Source organism: Leptonychotes weddellii, chromosome 4, assembly GCF_054177405.1.
Source record: "Leptonychotes weddellii isolate Sample4059 chromosome 4, ASM5417740v2, whole genome shotgun sequence".
Classification (NCBI taxonomy): domain Eukaryota; kingdom Metazoa; phylum Chordata; class Mammalia; order Carnivora; family Phocidae; genus Leptonychotes; species Leptonychotes weddellii.
This window is the reverse complement of record NC_138372.1, coordinates 61,796,441-61,806,010: the sequence shown is the minus strand read 5'-3', so window position 1 is coordinate 61,806,010 and position 9,570 is coordinate 61,796,441. Positions and strand designations below refer to the sequence as shown.

General features: G+C 36.4%; 1 non-coding gene across 1 annotated transcript; it reads left to right on the top strand.

Moving 5' to 3' along the window:
- The first annotated feature begins 9,042 nt into the window (after nt 1–9,042).
- Nucleotides 9,043–9,192, top strand: LOC115939832 (U12 minor spliceosomal RNA). Its single transcript, XR_004074609.2, has one exon. It is a non-coding gene; the product is annotated as a U12 minor spliceosomal RNA (small nuclear RNA).
- Nucleotides 9,193–9,570: the final 378 nt, after the last annotated feature.

Sequence of the window (9,570 nt, the reverse complement as noted above, 5' to 3'; positions counted from 1 at the left end):
AAATTACAAATTTGAATGTACTAAAGCCTGTTCTTGTGTCTATACACTATTCCACATTGCTTCTAAATTAGAAGATTGTAAGCTACTTGAAATTGAGACCATGTCTTCCATTTTCTTTCTATTTCCATGTCATTAACTCTTTAGTGTCAATATGTGTTTAGTACAAACGTGAAATCTGGTTACTATTTGGTTGACTAATTCATTCAACAAATATTTTTAAACTCTTTTTATGTAATAGATACTGTGTTGGAAAAATAGAAATAAAATGAGGCTTGTTCTTGAGGTTACATAATATTAGGTAAGATGGACAAGGACAGAAATACTCATTAGATCATCTGTGACGTATGGTGGTAGGAGGGGACATGTGAGCTAATGGGAGAAAGACTGGGAAAATGTTGGTTCTGTGCATATTAACTATGTGCCTTGCACAAGTCACTCAGTCTCTCTGAATGTCTGTTTCGTCAATGTTAAAACAGATACTACCTAATTAGCTTGTTGTAAGGGTTTGATTCATACTAGGCACGCAGGACATTATATTACTATTAAATATATTATTTTTATTATTATTATTATTTAGAAGTGCTATAATTCTTCCTAAGTATATCAGGAAAGACACTATTAAGGTGGAATTATTAGAAGGGATTTTGAAATTCAATCAGAAAAGTATCAAATGAATAGGAAGTATTATAAGCACAGTGAATGATCACTAGACATTCAGACTCATTTTATCAAGCTTAAAATGATTAAATTACACATTTAGGTGGGTGGCAAGTTTGCTAGTTCTTTACAGAAAGTAGCATAAACTCAATGACTCACTGACTCACCCTGAGAAGAGGAAAGTGTGTGCGTGCATGCGTGTGTGTGTGTGCACATGTGGATGTGTGTGTTTAGCACTCAGCTTTGAACTTGTTTGAACCTGATCTTCTTCAGGAAAATAGGGAGATTTTTTTTGTTTTGTTTTTTTTAGCATCTAGATGCTATATTCTTCAGAGGTCCATTAAAGCACAAAGTGATGTCATTCTCAGGTAACAGGCAGCTACGGTGGACATTTTGCTTCATGTGCACCAAAAAAAATGAACTTCATTAAGTCTTAACATTGTATGGGTATCTTGAGTAACAAATTAGGAAAAGCACTAACTGGAGCCTGAGAAATTTGATTGATTCATCTTCTTTAGGTACAGATGATGGTTGATAAGGTTGATACAAGATAGATGCGATGAAATTTTAGCTAAGGTCATGTCAACTCTGATCCAGATCAGTGAACATTCAGAGGCAGCTAACACTGGATGTGAGTGGGCGTTAGTAGATTCAGAGAAACTAAACAAACAAACAAACAAAAAGACCTGGCCAGACTAGGACTAATCATATCACAGTATGGGGAAGGTACTATAATCATCCCTACTTTACAGAATAAGGATATGACCTACAGAGACATTAAATAACTTGCCCAAGTTTACAGCTAGTAAGTGAAAGAACTGGGCTCCAGGGGGCATATTCTTATCCATTGCTTAACTAGGATGAGATCAGTTTGGAGTACACTGTGTTTGAGGTCTAGATACAGGTGTCCAGATATATTAAGATGTAAGGAGTTGGAAACCTGGCTCTGGAGATCTGGATAGAGATAGTAATTGGATATAGATTTGGAAACATAAATATGGAAGAGATCACCCAAAAAAGAGTGTCTAGAAGTTTATACCTTTGACTGAAATAAGACACACCAGAGAAGAAAAGTGCTGTCATGACTACAGGTGGTGCCAGTGATAGGAGAGGGAATCGCTCAGGGATACAATGAAATGCAGAAGTATTGAAATCAAGTGACTAGGTTGAGAGAGAAATGAAAAGGATGAAAGGTGCTAAATAGAACAATCAGAGAGATAGGAGAAAAACCAGAAAAAAATAATATTTCAGAAGTCAAGAATATTCAGGAAAGAATATTGAGAAGATGAAAGTGGTTGACTGTGTTAAATATAGCCAAAAGCAGAGAGGTCTACAAAAGGGCCGTTGAGATTTAATAACGAATTGTCATTGATAAACTTTGGTGAAGTGGAAGACTGAAGTCAGATTACGGTGGATGGAAGAGTGAAATGAAGTGAGTGAAGATATTAAATGAAAATAGACTTTAGTCACCTGTCTGGCACTTATCATACCACCCAGATGTATTTCCATTGCTTTTTTCAACATGAAAATAAGAATTTCATGTCAGCCTGACAATGATCCCATATGGACATCAGCCTAGTCTTACTTACAGGTTCTAAGGCTCAGGAAGGAGCCAGCTGAGCTGATTTAGAGTAGAAACCAAGGAGCTCCACAGCTCTCATCCTCTCATCTCAGTCCATCCGAATATGCCATGTGCATCCATGGAGAGTGCTTGACTAGGAGGAGGAAGGAGGCAACTGTGAGTTTGAACCCAGCTTTGTGCCTTAAAAGGGCAAGGAATGTTGGTGGCTCAGTTGGTTAAGCATCAGACTCTTGATATCAGCTCAGGTCATGATTTCAGGGTGGTGAGATTGAGCCGGCGTTAGGCTCAGTACTGAGTCTGAGATTCTTTCTCTCTCTCCCTGTGCCCCTCCCCCTACTCTCTCTCTCTCTCTCTCTCTAATAAATAAATAAATCTTTGGAAAAAAAACCCAAAAAAACCTTGTGGCTTTGGGCCTATTTCTTAAGTTCTAAATCTCAGGCTTCTGATCTCTAAAATGGAGGTACTGGGCGCCTGGGTGGCTCAGTTGGTTAAGCGACTGCCTTCGGCTCAGGTCATGATCCTGGAGTCCTGGGATCAAGTCCCACATCGGGCTCCCTGCTCAGCGGGGAGTCTGCTTCTCCCTCTGACCCTCCTCCCTCTCATGCTCTCTCTCTCTCAGTCTCTCTCTCAAATAAATAAATAAAATCTTTTAAAAAAAATAAAAAAAATAAATAAAAAATAAAATGGAGGTATTGATAGTGCTTATTTCACAAGTTGTTCAGATGATCAAATGAGTCATTAAAAGCAATGTATTTATCATTGTGTCTCACATCATTAACTGCCTAATAAATGGTAACTGCTATAATTATTATTTATTATTATTATCATCTGTACTTTAATTCCTTGTGATTAAGCATAGTGACTTGTCATCTGGGAAACTGCCTGACTTCCTTTATGGCTATCCTCTAGCCATAAGTCCAGAACATGGGATTTAGAGAAAAATAGAAAAAATCTTGAGTCTGGTTACATTGATTTCTAGCTGTTTCATCCCAAAAAAAAGTCTTATTTGTCCTATTTGTAATTTCCTCATATGTACAATTGGAAAAAATACTTTTCTTATAAGACAGTTGTAAAAATTGGGTGAAGCAACATTTATTTAAAGGGTTTTGTACTGGCACTTATTGAGTAGAAAGGTATGTTTGCATTCATTTATTTTCGGGATTAAACGTGAAAATTGGAGTCAGGTTATTTCTTTTCTTTTTTTCTTTTTCTTGTCTTTCTTTTTTTTCAGTTGACACATTTTTAGTTTAAGATACTTTGCTCTTTCTATTTTTCTTTGCCTGTGAAAAGTCTGCTAGACCCAAGGGTCAGTATCTATAAAAAGCCAGCCGGTCTCATGAAAATATAGAAGCACAAACAACAAAATCATTTCAAGAAGCTTTTATGTTGGGCGTGGGAAAAGATAACAGCTCTAAATAGATGAGCCATGTGCTCACCATCAGGGTTGGCACTGCCACTGGGATCTCATGGGATCTGGTGGATGCAGCATGTTGTTACATTTTGTTCTGATTCTCACACTCTTTAATCCAGAACCAAATTTCTGCTTCAGCTTTTTGATAATCTCATTTATTTTGTGGAGAAACTGCTGTATACCCAATGTGGCTAGGTTCCCCTCAAGAGTCCCCTTTTTATGGCTCTAGTGCTTGCTAGACTTTCTCTTTTAAATAAAATGGTTAATAATTCCTCTGGTGTATTTGAAATTTTTAAAAGTATTTTTTCAATCTAGTTTAATCTGTGTTTAATTTAATATATTAAATCTTAATTTAATATTTTATAATTTGAGCTAATATATTTAAAATGCATTACATCTTAATTTTATATATTCAATCACAGTTTAATAAAGTTTCCTTTTAACATCTTGATTAAAAGGACTGTTGCACAGTAGTTACGCCTTTCAATTAAACTCCAAGCACTGTTGTCCCAGTGGGCTTCAATATTCCATCAAGGGCTGAAAGCCTGAAGTCCGAGCAAGGAGGAAGAACTGTCAGTAGAAAAATGTAGAAACCTTATTATTGGCATGGCCTTCAGACCCTAATGATTTCTTTATTAGTAAGAGTAATGCTAGTTACTGTCACAGGCAAATTCCTAAGTTTTATTGATTTAAAACAATGGAAATTATTCACATAATCTACCAAACTAATGTTCATGGTCCATGTGTGGTTCTCCACATGGTGATTCTGATACCCAGTGTTGTTCTATCTTGTTGATCTATCATCTTCAACACTTGTCACGAGAAGGTGAAAGAGTGTTGAGGATCATGTGGGATGGGTTTTACTGAGCCAGATCTGGAAGTGATACATGTTATGTCTATTCCTGTTCAGCTGGTTAGAACTCAGTCACGTGACTCTGACCTCCCAGGGATGATTGGGATTGTGGTTGAGCTATGTGCAAAGGAGAAGAGGAAATGGGATTGTTTGTATTTAAGATGCTATTATTTATATCCAAAAGTACAGAAATCATTCGTTAGAGATTTTATTCCAAGGATCACGTCTTTGCACCTAGCATGAAATTCAGTACTTCTGAGAAATTAAAAATCTCTAAATAACAACCCCCCCCGATATTTGAGAAAGAAAGCCAACATAGAAAATTTGTCACTACTTCTAAATGTCTGAGAACCATAGTCTGCTTGTAGTCAGTAAGCTTCTGTACCAAAGTAAACAAACAAACAAACAGAACAAAGCTCTAACAACCACAAAAATGCTTTAAGGGGAACCCCCCAGGTCTTTCTATGTTTGTATAACTGTGCTTTTGAAGGCATCAAACAGAAGGGTGTACCAGGTGTTCGACTCTTCAATACACAGGCAAGTATTGATGATTAGAAACAGAAAGTACAGATGTCTTGACCCACCCTCCCTCAAAAAAGATAAGGAATTATGACAGAGCCACATATTCTTATGAATATAAGCATTGAAATTTTGCTAACAAGCATATTTTGAGTGACCCATTAAAAGCTCATGATATATGGATGACAAAGGACATGAAAAAAAAGAAAACCCAAATATTATTAGTCTTTAGGGAAATGCAAACTGAAGCCACAATGAGATACCACTACACACCTTTTAGAATGGCTAAAATTAAAAAGTCTGCCCTTATCAAGTGCTGGCGAGGAAGTGAACCAACAATATTAATTCTTATTAAATGCTGGTGGATGTAAACAGGCATAACCGCTTTGGAAAAATATTTGGCAATTTCTTAAGGAGTTAAACATACACCTACCATATGATCCAGCTATTTCATGCCAAAGTATTTTCCCAAGAGAAATAAAAGCATATGTCCACACAAAGACATGTGCATGAATGTTCATAGCAGCTTTATTTGTAATAGTCAAAAACTGGAAACAACCCAAATGTCCATCAACAAGTGCCAACAACTGTGGTATACCATGCAATAGAATACTTCTTTAAAAATAAGGAATAAATATTGATACATGTGACAACATGGATGAATCTCAAAATAATTATGCCAAGTGAAAGAGGCCAGACAAAAAATATTACATTTAAATAAAATTTAAATAAAAATCTAAAAAATATAAACTAATCTACAGTGACAGAAAGCAGATCAGTTGTTGTCTGGGGACGGGGGAGGAGGGCTGGAGGGAGACATAAACAAAGTCTTTGGGATACTTTTGGGAGAGTTATTGACGTGTTCATTATCTGGATTGTAGTAACATTATATACATAGGTCAGATCATTTTAAATTGTATACCAGGAGCAGTTTATTGCTTTTCAATTATACATCAATAAAGTTGTCTTAAGAAACTAATAGTATCCAATTAGAGGAATTCATCGTCACTTCCAGATGTTCCTGTAAAATGATACATCATCAGAATTTAAACCTAAATTAAAGGATATTCTACAAAATAATTGACCTGTAATCTTTAAAAGTGTCAAAGTCCTAAAAATATAAGAAAGAGCGAAGAAATGTTGCAGACTGAAGGAAATTAGGAAAGCATGACAATTAAATGCAATGCAACGTGTGATTCTGAAATGGATTTTTAGGCTTTATGAACAATTGGCAAAAATTGGAGTAACAATTTTTTGGAAAAATTGCCAAAACTTGCCTGGTAATAAAATAGAAGTGGTAATAATATATAATTAAGTGGTGATTAAGTGGTAATTTATTAAGTGGTAATAATATATAACGTTAATTTCCCAGATTTGATGATGGTTGTATTGTGTTTATATAGGATGATCTCCTCTCATAGGAAATACACATTGATGCAGTAGGGGACAATGGGGCATCAGGTTGACAAATTACTCTCAAATGGTTGAGGATCATGACATCTTTGTGTACTTTTTCAAAGTCTTGTTTAATTGTAGTTTGTAATGATTTCAAAACTAACAATTTTGGGGGAAAGAAGTCTCAATCATAAGAAAACAAAAAAATTCAAATAAAAAATGGGCAAAGAATTTAGACAGATATTTCACCAAAATTGATGTATGTGTGGCAAATAAGCATATGGAAAGATGTTTAACATCATTAGTCATTAGGGAAATGTAAGCCAAAACCATATGGAAATATCAGAAAACATGTATTAAAGTGTGGGAAAGACTGACAATATCAAGTGTTGGGTGAAAAAGTATAGAAACTGGAACTCTCATTTCCATGCTTTTGAGAATATGACACACTATAACCACTTTGGAAAACAGTTTGATAGTTTCCTAAAAAAATTAACTATATATCTTCCATATGATACCATCATTCTAATCATGGATATTTGCCCAAGAGAAATGAAAGCATATGTTCATACAAAGATTGTACACAAATAGCCATAGAAGATTTATTAGTAATATTAAAAAACTAGGAACAACTCATATGTTCAACAGGTGATATATTCATGCAATGGAATACTACTCAACGAAGAAAAAGAATCAATCACTGATACACATGATGACATGGATAAATCTCAAAATAATTATGCTGAGTGAAAGAAGTGAGACAAAAGAAAGAGTATATACTCTACGATTATCTTTATATAAAGTCCTAGAAAATGCAAACTAATCTGTAGTGATAGAAAGCAGAAAATAGGAGAAGGGGAGAGCCAGAGGAGGGGTAAAAAAGGGGCACCAGAAAACTTTTGGGAGTGATGGGTATGGTATGTTCATTCTGTGATTATATTGATGGTTTCACTGGTGTTTATATAAGTCAAAACACATCGAACTGTATATTCTAAATATGTGTAGTTTATTATATGTAAGTTGTACCTCAACAAAGCTGGTAAAAAAAGATGAAGGAAGGAAGGAAGGAAGGAAGGAAGGAAGGAAGGAAGGAAAGAAGGAAGGAAGGAAGGAAGGAAGGAAGGAAGGAAGGAAGGAAGGAAAGAAGGAAGGAAGGAAGGAAAGAAGGAAGTCAGAAAGGAAAACACTTGGTTGAGTTCTTGGTAATTTTAAGTAGCAAAGAGCACAAGCTTATACCCTTGGTGAGAGTCTGAACTACAGCTGTTCAATGTTATCAGGTGAAGGCAGATATATCTGTCTAATAGACAGTGAAGTTGAGATTATGGTTAACTTTTTTGGGGGGGAAATCTGAGGAAGCTAACAGAATGCTTGCGAGTGGGCCAAGGAATTCCCTTGAAAGCCAAGCCAAAGCCAAGGCACAGCTCAGAATTTTTTTCAATCTGATCCACCTTCCAAATGAATGATTATTAAATTGTTTTTTCAATTTTCTGGTGTGGAAATATTTCACAGAGAAGCAGCAGTCCAAAGATGCCAGGAAAGTGGCAGATAAACTTGGTTTTCCCACAGGAAGTCTCAGAGACATTGTTATACTAAACGCTTTGTCTCTACCAGCATTAGGATGTGTGCTGGGGCAAGTCAGTTCATGGGGTTGCAAGTATCAGGAAGGATATGAATACCAACATGAGCCTGTATTTTCCAACTAATCAGAATCCAAGGCAGACAGGTGAATGCCATGCTCTTCTCTCTCCTTCCTTGGCTCAGCAGCCATTTGTCTTCTCACCTTCCCTCAAGGACTGATTCCTCAGGTGAAGCTGCCAGGAAGAAACCATGTATTTGAAGCTCAACGGAGCAGTCTACAAAAAGCCTTACAGAAGGCCAATCATGGAGTGCTATGACAATTGTTAAGATTTTTGTCAAAATATTTCTGGTTCCTCTTCCTTTAGGATACAGGTAGAATTGTACTTACTGTCTTTGGCACACAACTCCCATCCCCCCTCCCTACCATTTAACTATTTCTAACCAATCAGTTCATTCCTGGGCTAGAACATCTTCATTGCTCCCTGCACAGTTTTTTTAATTCGGCTCAGGCACTGGCAATGACAGAAAAGGTGGCTTCTCATTTAGCCAGATTCATATTGAGTATAATGAGCAAGTTCTCTCTTGCTTGCTTTCAATGGTCATGTAGCATGAGCAAGATAGAAGATTTTATTGTCCCAAGACACTGAGATGTTAGAGCCACTTATTAACACAACACAATTTTAACTATCCTGGCTCATTGTTTTAAAATAACTTGCATTTGATAAATTGCAAGACACTGATTTTCTTTCTTAAAGGTCATTTGTAGTAAGACATAGACTGAAGTAGAAGTAATGGTCGATAGAAGCAAATTGATCCCAAGTCCACAGACAGCACCCAGGATTTTCCACGGCATTAATCAGTTTGGAAAATGGAGAACTATTTCATCAATACATAATAGAATAGACAGTTACCCGCATGACAGTATTTGCATTAAATTCTATACCTTCAGCCATAGAAGCCGCAGGTTTTTCAGGAACTAAGATTTAGTCAAGAAACAAGTATGAACAAAATGATGTGGGCTGCTGAGTATTAAACATGCAAAGTTTAATGCCTTAAACTTATGAGTAAAGAAAATAATGATGTGGGGTGATGCCCGAATCCTCACTGCTAATGTGAGATGAATTTTTGAGTGGGCAAAGGTTGCCCCTCTGGCGACCTGCCTACTTTGTGGGATGCCTCGGAGTGGTGGTCTGCCCATCCCCTTTTAAAACTGAAAGAGTAGACTGGTATGAAGGTAATAAAAGAGGTTGAGAAGGAAACAAACAAAAAACATGCGAAGTTTACATCTGTTACATAGCCAGCATGTACTGAATTGCCTGTAGCTAAAATTAAAACAAACATATTACCTCCCAGAGAAGACAAAGTGAATATTTGGTTATCTGGACTCAATCACAAGAATGAGGTAACTGTCTCAAGAAAGGAAGAAGGCTAATATGGCAGTGGCTCAAGCGAATCTCCACATATCTTGCAAATTTTACCATTATTGGCATTAGCCCACTCAAGTGTAGTACTTAATTCTAAATACACAAAGTATTTCAGAATGATGGCCTGAGGGTTTTCTTTCCTTTTCTTTTC